Genomic DNA, 9,882 nt, shown 5'->3' with positions numbered 1-9,882 from the left:
TGTCACTTTTTAACCACTGCCATTCAACACCAAATGGTCACGACATAAAAGTACCGTATTTTCCGGACCATAGGGCGCACCAGATTATAAGGCGCATTGCCGATGTATGGTCTATTTTCGATCTTTTTTCATATATAAGGATTATAGGGCGCATTAAAGGAGTCATATTATTATTATTTTTTTAACGTGATGGTAGTTCTTTGGTCAAAATGTTGCATAGATAATGTTTTACACATCATCTTCAAGTCGCTTTCTGACAGTCGCTTCAGGATGTGCCGTTTTGTGGGCGCTCTTATTTACGTGGCTCACCTTCTCCCCGTCATCTTTGTTGTAGCGGTGTAGCGTGCAAGGACGGGAGTGGAAGAAGTGTCAAAAGATGGCGCTAACTGTTTTAATGACATTCAGACTTTACTTCAATCAATAACGGAGCAGCATCTCCTCATCCGCCGGAAATGTGTCCCATGAAAAACCGTCCAACCGGAACTCTCTAATAACTAAAGTTCCTTGGGTGAATAATGTAAACTCACTACACCGGTATGTTTTAACGCTTTCATGGCGAGTTTACTGACAGATATAAGTAAGAACTTTACACTACTTTATATTAGAAATGGCAATAGCGGAGGATGAATGTCACATATCAAGAAGATAGAGAAAAAGAAGAAGATTATCGACTATGGCAGACCTGGGCGGCCTGCGGGCCACATCCGGCCCTTTGTGCGTCCCTGTCCGGCCCGCGTGAGGCCAATCATAAATTACGAAATACATTTTAAAAAAGTATCTATGTCGAGTGTGCAATACAACAATGCTGCTTTTGTTTTGAAAAGCGTTATTTGTATCACTTCCGTGTGGACGTATGCGCGTGCGTGATTGCGAGTGAATGTGAACAGCTGCAATCACAAATGACAAAATAAAGTTGAAAAAACATCTATGTCGTGCGCGCAATACAACTGTGCTGCTTTTATTTTGAAAAGTGTTATTTATGGACGTATGTCCGTGTGTAACCTGCAGAAGTGGGTAGAGTAGCCAGAAATTGTACTCAAGTAAGAGTACTGTTACTTTAGAGATTTATTACTCAAGTAAAAGTAAGGAGTAGTCACCCAAATATTTACTTGAGTAAAAGTAAAAAGTATGTTGTGAAAAAACTACTCAAGTACTGAGTAACTGATGAGTAACATACACACTCATATCATATATATATATATAAATATATATATATATATATATAAATATATATATATATATATATATATATATATATATATATATATATATATGTATATATATACATATATATATATATATATACTGTATATATATATATATATATATATATATATATATATATATATATATATATATATATATATATACACATAGATACATATACATTGATATATACAGTATATCATTTATATGTATTTATTTTGCTGTTTTTGTTTACATGTTAAAGGTGTTTTAATGAATATACATGCATGTTTAACACATATAGATTCCTTTCTTTCATGAAGACAAGAATATAAGTTGGTGTATTACCTGATTCTGATGACTTGCGTTGATTGTAATCAGACAGCAGGGATGATAACGTCCACGTTTTCAAATGGAGGAGAAGAAAAGTTCCTCCTTTCTGTCTAATACCACATGAAAGTTTCCAGCTTCCATATTCGTTTTTATATACTTTACAATAAATATATTATTAAATATATTAATAATTATAATATAATATAATATATTATATATATATAAAAAATCTCCTGACGCTTGAGGGTACCCCCCCTCATGAAACAGGCCTGTAGAGATGAAATAGTCTTGTGATTTTTTTTCCCCACACATACATATATATATATATATATATATATATATATATATATATATATATATATATATATATATATATATATATATATATATATATATATATATATAATATATTATATATATATATAATATAATATAATTATAATTAATTAATAATTATATTATTATATATTAAATATATATATTCGGTTTTTTTTGTTTTTTGTTGTTGTTTTTTTTTTTTTTTTTTATATACTTTACAATAAATATACTCCTCTCTGAGCTGCCACCTTACCGTGGTAGAGGAGTTTGCGTGTCCCAATAATCCTAGGAGCTATGTTGTCCGGGGGTTTCTATGCCCCCTGGTAGGGTCTCCCAAGGCAAACTGGTCCTAGGTGAGGGATCAGACAAAGAGCAGCTCGAAGACCTCGATGAAGAACAAACACAAAGGACCCAGATTTCCCTCGCCCGGACGCGGGTCACCGGGGCCCCCCTCTGGAGCCAGGCCCGGAGGTGGGGCACGATGGCGAGCGCCTGGTGGCCGGGCCTGTCCCCATGGGGCCCGGCCGGGCACAGCCCGAAGAGGCAACGTGGGTCCCCCCTCCAATGGGCTCACCACCCATAGCAGGGGCCATAGAGGTCGGGTGCAGTGTGAGCTGGGCGGAAGCCGAGGGCAGGGCGCTTGGCGGTCCGATCCTCGGCTACATAAGCTGGCTCTTGGGACGTGGAACGTCACTTCGCTGGGGGGGAAGGAGCCTGAGCTAGTGCGTGAGGTGGAGAAGTTCCGGCTAGATATAGTCGGACTAACTTCGACGCACAGCAAGGGCTCTGGAACCACTTCTCTTGAGAGGGGCTGGACTCTCTTCCACTCTGGCGTTGCCGGCAATGAGAGGCGACGGGCTGGGGTGGCAATTCTTGTTGCCCCTCGACTCAAAGCCTGCACATTGGAGTTCAACCCGGTGGACGAGAGGGTAGCTTCCCTCCGCCTTCGGGTGGGGGGACGGGTCCTGACTGTTGTTTGCGTTTACGCGCCAAACGGCAGCTCAGAGTACCCACCCTTTTTGGATTCACTCGAGGGAGTACTGGAGAGTGCTCCCCCGGGTGATTCCCTCGTTCTACTGGGGGACTTCAACGCTCATGTTGGCAGCGACAGTGAAACCTGGAGAGGTGTGATTGGGAAGAATGGCCGCCCGGATCTGAACCCGAGTGGTGTTCTGTTATTGGACTTTTGTGCTCGTCAAAGATTGTCGATAACAAACACCATGTGCAAACATAAGGGTGTCCATATGTGCACTTGGCACCAGGACACCCTAGGCCGCAGTTCCATGATCGACTTTGTAGTTGTGTCATCGGATTTGCGGTCTCATGTTTTGGACACTCGGGTGAAGAGAGGGGCGGAGCTTTCTACCGAGTTGGCTGCGATGGTGGGGGAGGATGCCGGACAGACCTGGCAGGCCCAAACGCATTGTGAGGGTTTGCTGGGAACGCCTGGCACAGTCTCCTGTCAGAGAGAGTTTCAATTCCCACCTCCGGAAGAACTTTGAACATGTCACGAGGGAGGTGCTGGACATTGAGTCCGAGTGGACGATGTTCCGTACCTCTGTTGTCGAGGCGGCCGATTGGAGCTGTGGCCGCAAGGTAGTTGGTGCCTGTCGTGGCGGTAATCCTAGAACCCGTTGGTGGACGCCGGCGGTGAGGGATGCCGTCAGGCTGAAGAAGGAGTCCTATCGGGTTCTTTTGGCTCATGGGACTCCTGAGGCAGCAGACAGGTACCGACAGGCCAAGCGGTGTGCGGCTTCAGCGGTCGCGGAGGCAAAAACTCGGACATGGGAGGAGTTCGGGGAGGCCATGGAAAAAGACTTCCGGACGGCTTCGAAGCAATTCTGGACCACCATCCGCCGCCTCAGGAAGGGGAAGCAGTGCAGTGTCAACACCGTGTATGGTGGGGATGGTGCTCTGCTAACCTCGACTGCGGATGTTGTGGATCGGTGGAGGGAATACTTCGAAGACCTCCTCAATCCTACCAGCACGTCTTCCTATGAGGAAGCAGGGCCTGGGGCATCTGTGGTGGGCTCTCCTATTTCTGGGGCTGAGGTTGCCGAGGTTGTTAAAAAGCTCCTCGGTGGCAAGGCCCCGGGGGTGGATGAGATCCGCCCGGAGTTCCTTAAGGCTCTGGATGTTGTGGGGCTGTCTTGGTTGACAAGACTCTGCAACATCACGTGGATATCGGGGGAGGTACCTCTGGATTGGCAGACCGGGGTGGTGGTTCCTCTCTTTAAGAAGGGGAACCGGAGGGTGTGTTCCAACTATCGTGGGATCACACTCCTCAGCCTTTCCGGTAAGGTCTATTCAGGTGTACTGGAGAGGAGGCTACGCCGGGTAGTCGAACCTCGGATTCAGGAGGAACAGTGTGGTTTTCGTCCTGGTCGTGGAACTGTGGACCAGCTCTATACTCTCGGCAGGGTCCTTGAGGGTGCATGGGAGTTTGCCCAACCAGTCTACATGTACTTTGTGGACTTGGAGAAGGCATTCGACCGTGTACCCCGGGAAGTCTTGTGGGGAGTGCTCAGAGAGTATGGGGTAACGGATTGTCTTATTGTGGCAGTTCGCTCCCTGTATAATCAGTGCCAGAGCTTGGTCCGCATTGCCGGCAGTAAGTCGGACACGTTTCCAGTGAGGGTTGGACTCCGCCAAGTCTGCCCTTTGTCACCGATTCTGTTCATAACCTTTATGGACAGAATTTCTAGACGCAGTCAGGGCGTTGAGGGGATCTGGTTTGGTGGCTGCAGGATTAGGTCTCTGCTATTTGCAGATGATGTGGTCCTGATGGCTTCCTCTGGCCAGGATCTTCAGCTCTCGCTGGATCGGTTCGCAGCCGAGTGTGAAGCGACTGGGATGGGAATCAGCACCTCCAAGTCCGAGTCCATGGTTCTCTCCCGGAAAAGGGTGGAGTGCCATCTCCGGGTTGGGGAGGAGATCTTGCCCCAAGTGGAGGAGTTCAAGTACCTCGGAGTCTTGTTCACGAGTGGGGGAAGAGTGGATCGTGAGATCGACAGGCGGATCGGTGCGGCATCTTCAGTAATGCGGACGCTGTATCGATCCGTTGTGGTGAAGAAGGAGCTGAGCCGGAAGGCAAAGCTCTCGATTTACCGGTCGATCTACGTTCCCATCCTCACCTATGGTCATGAGCTTTGGGTCATGACCGAAAGGACAAGATCACGGGTACAAGCGGCCGAGTGGCGGGGCTCTCCCTTAGAGATAGGGTGAGAAGCTCTGTCATTCGGGAGGAGCTCAAAGTAAAGCCGCTGCTCCTCCACATCGAGAGGAGCCAGATGAGGTGGTTCGGGCATCTGGTCAGGATACCACCTGAACGCCTCCCTAGGAAGGTGTTTCGGGCACGTCCGACCGGTAGGAGGCCACGGGGAAGACCCAGGACACGCTGGGAAGACTATCTCTCCCGGCTGGCCTGGGAACGCCTCGGGATCCCCCGGGAGGAGCTGGACGAAGTGGCTGGGGAGAGGGAAGTCTGGGCTTCCCTGCTTAAGCTGCTGCCCCCGCGACCCGACCTCGGATAAGCGGAAGAAGATGGATGGATGGATGGATGGATGGATGGATGGACAATAAATATATTGGCGTCAAACTCCGTAGCTTGCTAGCTTGTTTGCGCTGGCTTTCGGAGACTCTTGTTTTGAAAGCGCAGGCGCGATGGAGCGGCACTTTTATTGTGAAGACAGGAACGTCCTCATGTGCGGTCAGTCTTTAGGCTTTTGACAGGATGTACGGTTGAAATAAAAAAGTATCTTTTTTCCTTCACACTTTTGATTGATTGATTGGAACTGTTATTATTAGATTGCACAGTACAGTACACATTCTGTACAATTGACCACTAAATGGTAACACCCCAATAAGTTTTTCAACTTGTTTAAGTCAGGTCATGTGACCACCTGGCTCTGTTTGATTGGTCCAACGTCACCAGTGACTGCATCTGATTGGTGGAACGAAGTGGAACGTCACCAGTAAGGCAGGCACTATGAAGGTCTGTCTGACAGACCAAAACAAACAAAGCGTGCATTAACAGATCGATAAAAATTAGTAGCGAGTAGCGAGCTGAATGTAGATAAAAGTAGCGGAGTAAAAGTAGCGTTCCTTCTCTATAAATATACTTAAGTAAAAGTAAAAGTATGTTGCATTAAAACTACTCTTAGAAGTACAATTTATCCCAAAAGTTACTCAAGTAGATGTAACGGAGTAAATGTAGCGCGTTACTACCCACCTCTGGTAACCTGTGAGTGAAGGTGCACAGCGACAAGTGATGCACGCTTATTCCCGAGACGCTAAAAAGAGAAAAGTTGATGACGAATGGCATGTTTTCAACAAGACATGGACTGCCAAGCAACGTTCCCTCTAAGGTGCGCGCCTGCACAATTGCGCACTGCTCAAGCGTCCTATATGCTGCGCACCAAATCAAACCCATCTGAATTTTAAACAAAATAAACACATTTAGTCTGTGTAATTTTGCAATGCAACTCTGAGTGACAGTGACAACAAGCGGTTCTAACGGTGTTCGTCAACATCATTCAATCGAACACCGTTCAATTATTGTAACGTCTATCGAGATGCTTCGAAGGCCAGGAATTATATCGATCACTTTATTGAGCAAAACTGTTTATATTCGGCCATAACCACACCAAAAACATGAGTAACACACTTCTATCTCGAAAAACTAGTCATTTTCTGCCGTACAAACCAGGCCAAAAGCAACTTGTCATCTGTCACCAACACGCATACTACTAAGCCACTGGTGCGTTTAAGGCCACACAAAAAGTCGGACAACTCAAATACCACACAAAGTTACACTATGACTCCTCAGTCATACGTGTGCTTATTCTACTGTCATTTATTATTAATGTTAATTTATTGATATTAATCATGGAATGCTGATACGAGAGAAAGTTACAGAAATGCACACTTCATCCTATGCTTACATTTCATTGTGCAACATGAGGATGTTTAAGGGCAACTAAATGTGATCTCTGAAAGGGGTACAAATGATTTCCAAAGCAGTGCTTTTGATATAAAGTAATGTTAGGTTAAATGAAATAATAATTATTATTATTACTTATTAATTATTATTATTATTATTATTATTATTATTATTTAAATTACGATATATATCAAAAATAATATTGAGCAACATTTTATTGAAATATTGTCGATGTGGCCCTCCAGCAGTGCTCGGGTTGCTCATGCGGCCCCCGGTAAAAATTAATTGCCCACCCCTGGACTACGGTATCTCCACGGACTACAAAGGCGGATGCGCACAATTTTTCAGGGTTTATGCAGATCCCAAATACAGATCAGCGGGTACCAGAAGGTAGGAAAAGTTTATTTTGCATAATATTGCGAAACAAAACACCAGATAATGTCTTACCTTATACACACACCATAATAGTACTCCTATGTTGAAGCACAGTACAATCCATCAAGTGGTGTGGCTTCATAGCTTACCAAAGTCATACTAAAACATTTTGATAGATTTTTTTGTGCCATGTGTAATGTTCTATATTTTCAATGGAACATATAAAATGTTGGTGTTGTTTACTTGAGTCATATTGCAGTCTACACATATATTTTATGTTTGACTGCCATCTACTGGTCACACTTATCGTTTCACCATGTACCAAATAAAATAGCTTCGAGGTCGGTAAGCAAAACCAGAATTATTCCTTACATTAGGCGCACCGGGTTATAAGGCGCACTGTCGAGTTTTAAGGGGCAAAAAATGATTTTAAGTGCGCCTTATCAATCAATCAATCAAAGTTTACTTATATAGCCCTAAATCATGAGTGTCTCAAAGGGCTGCACAAGACACAACGAAAAAACTCTTAAACCTTATAGTCAGTACTCAGTCTGGAGGTTCATTTCTGTCTTTATAACCAAAGCTTTTTTGGACCCTACATTTATGTAACTTCATTTTTCGCGTTTCAGTTTTGTGGACTTAATCAAAATGTTGACAATTAATTGGAAAAAAAAATGCAGTGTTTTAAAATTCAGTGTATACAATTTCAGTGTAAAAAAAAAAAATCAGTGTATACAAATTTAGTGTAAAAAACAAAATCAGTATAAAAAATTTCAGTGTGAAATGTTAATTATGTTGTATTATGCCCAAGTAGTCCAGTTACTTGCCTTTTTGATGCTGTTTTGCAAGACCCAAGTTAGGAAACGCTTGATTCTGACCACTTGTATGCCATTGCTAGATCAGTCTTTTTCAACCTTTTTTGAGCCAAAGCACATTTTTTGCGTTGAAAAAATGCGGAGGCACACCACCAGCAGAAATCATTAAAAAACTAAACTCCGTTGACAGTAAAAAGTTGTTTGTCGCAATTGTTGGATATGACTTTAAAGCATAACCAAGCATGCATCACTATAGCTCTTGTCTCAAAGTAGGTGTACTGTCACCACCTGTCACATCACACCCTGACTTATTTGGACTTTTTTGCTGTTTTCCTGTGTGTAGTGTTTTAGTTCTTGTCTTGCGCTCCTATTTTGGTGGCTTTTTCTCTTTTTCTGGTATTTTCCTGCAGCAGTTTCATGTCTTCCTTTGAGCGATATTTCCAACTTTGTTTTAGCAATCAAGAATATTTCAGTTGTTTTTATCCTTCTTTGTGGGGACATTGTTGATTGTCACGTCATGTTCAGATGTACTTTGTGGACGCCGTCTTTGCTCCACGGTAAGTCTTTGCTGTCGTCCAGCATTCTGTTTTTGTTTACTTTGTAGCCAGTTCAGTTTTAGTTTTGTTCTGCATAGCCTTCCCTAAGCTTCAATGCCTTTTCTTAGGGGCACTCACCTTTTGTTTATTTTTGGTTCAAGCATTAGATACCTTTTTACCTGCACCCTGCCTCCCGCTGTTTCCGACATCTACAAAGCAATTAGCTACCGGCTGCCACCTACTGATATGGAAGAGTATTACACGGTTACTCTGCCGAGCTCTAGACAGCACTGACATTCAACAACAGCAGACTACTTCCCCTAGAGGGGGGGGGTTACCCACATATGCGGTCCTCTCCAAGGTTTCTCATAGCCATTCACATCGACGTCCCACTGGGGTGAGTTTTTCCTTGCCCGTATGTGGGCTTTGTACCGAGGATGTCGTTGTGGCTTGTGCAGCCCTTTGAGACACTTGTGATTTAGGGCTATATAAATAAAGATTGATTGATTGATTGATTGACTATAATTACTGGTTTGCCAAAAACATTTTTAACCCAAATAGGTGAAATGAGATAATCTCCCACGGCACACCAGACTGTCTCTCACAACACACCAGTGTGCCGCGGCACAGTGGTTGAAAAACACTGTGCTAGATTATGGAGACTTTTTATGAATGCACCTGACACTTATTTGAAAAACTGTATACTGTACATCACTGTGCCTTGTGTTTTATTACTGGTTGTGGCAACCTTGTCCACCATTGCACTTTATATGCAACAACAAACTGTCCATCTTTATCAGTAAGCAGATATTCTTGATTGTTTAAATCACTTCTTGGTCTGGATCCCATTATTTATGTTATTTTATGTGGGGAGATTACAGTCCCCGCAGCTTAAGGTCTCAGGACATATTTAGGATGTTGGTTCCTAGAGCCAATACAAATCTTGGAAAAACAGCTTTGGTCTTGGAATAACTTACAAAAGCATTTGAGGTTACCTGAACTCATCACTTTGGGGGAATTTCAGGCCATTTTAAGGGAGCGAGAAACTGTTTCTATTGGGAATTGTACTTGTTTTACTGAAACCCATTATACATTGTTTTGACCTATCACATGTTTTTATGTTTTATGTGTTTCTCTAACTTTGTGTTGCTGCCCTCTTGGCCAGGTCACTTTTGGGAAAAATATTGAGTTTTTATCTGGTTAAATAGAGGATATTGATTGATTGATGGGATATTCCACGCTTTTGATGGGATATTTCACGCTTGGACAGCCCTTTGAGACACATGTGATTAATGGCTATATAAATAAACCTTGATTTATTGATTGATATTATGGTGTGTTCCATTTGAATTGGAATTTCCGAGGTTCCTAGTCGGAA

General features: G+C 43.4%; 1 protein-coding gene across 1 annotated transcript in view; it reads left to right on the top strand.

Moving 5' to 3' along the window:
* csmd2 (CUB and Sushi multiple domains 2) overlaps positions 1-9,882 on the top strand; it is an 828,472-nt gene that overhangs the window by 756,266 nt on the left and 62,324 nt on the right. The gene's annotated exons all lie outside the window — the stretch shown is intronic.

This window comes from Nerophis lumbriciformis, linkage group LG21, assembly GCF_033978685.3.
Source record: "Nerophis lumbriciformis linkage group LG21, RoL_Nlum_v2.1, whole genome shotgun sequence".
NCBI classification, from domain to species: Eukaryota; Metazoa; Chordata; class Actinopteri; order Syngnathiformes; family Syngnathidae; genus Nerophis; species Nerophis lumbriciformis.
The sequence above is the reverse complement of the archived record's forward strand: the minus strand, read 5'-3'. Positions and strand labels throughout refer to the sequence as shown.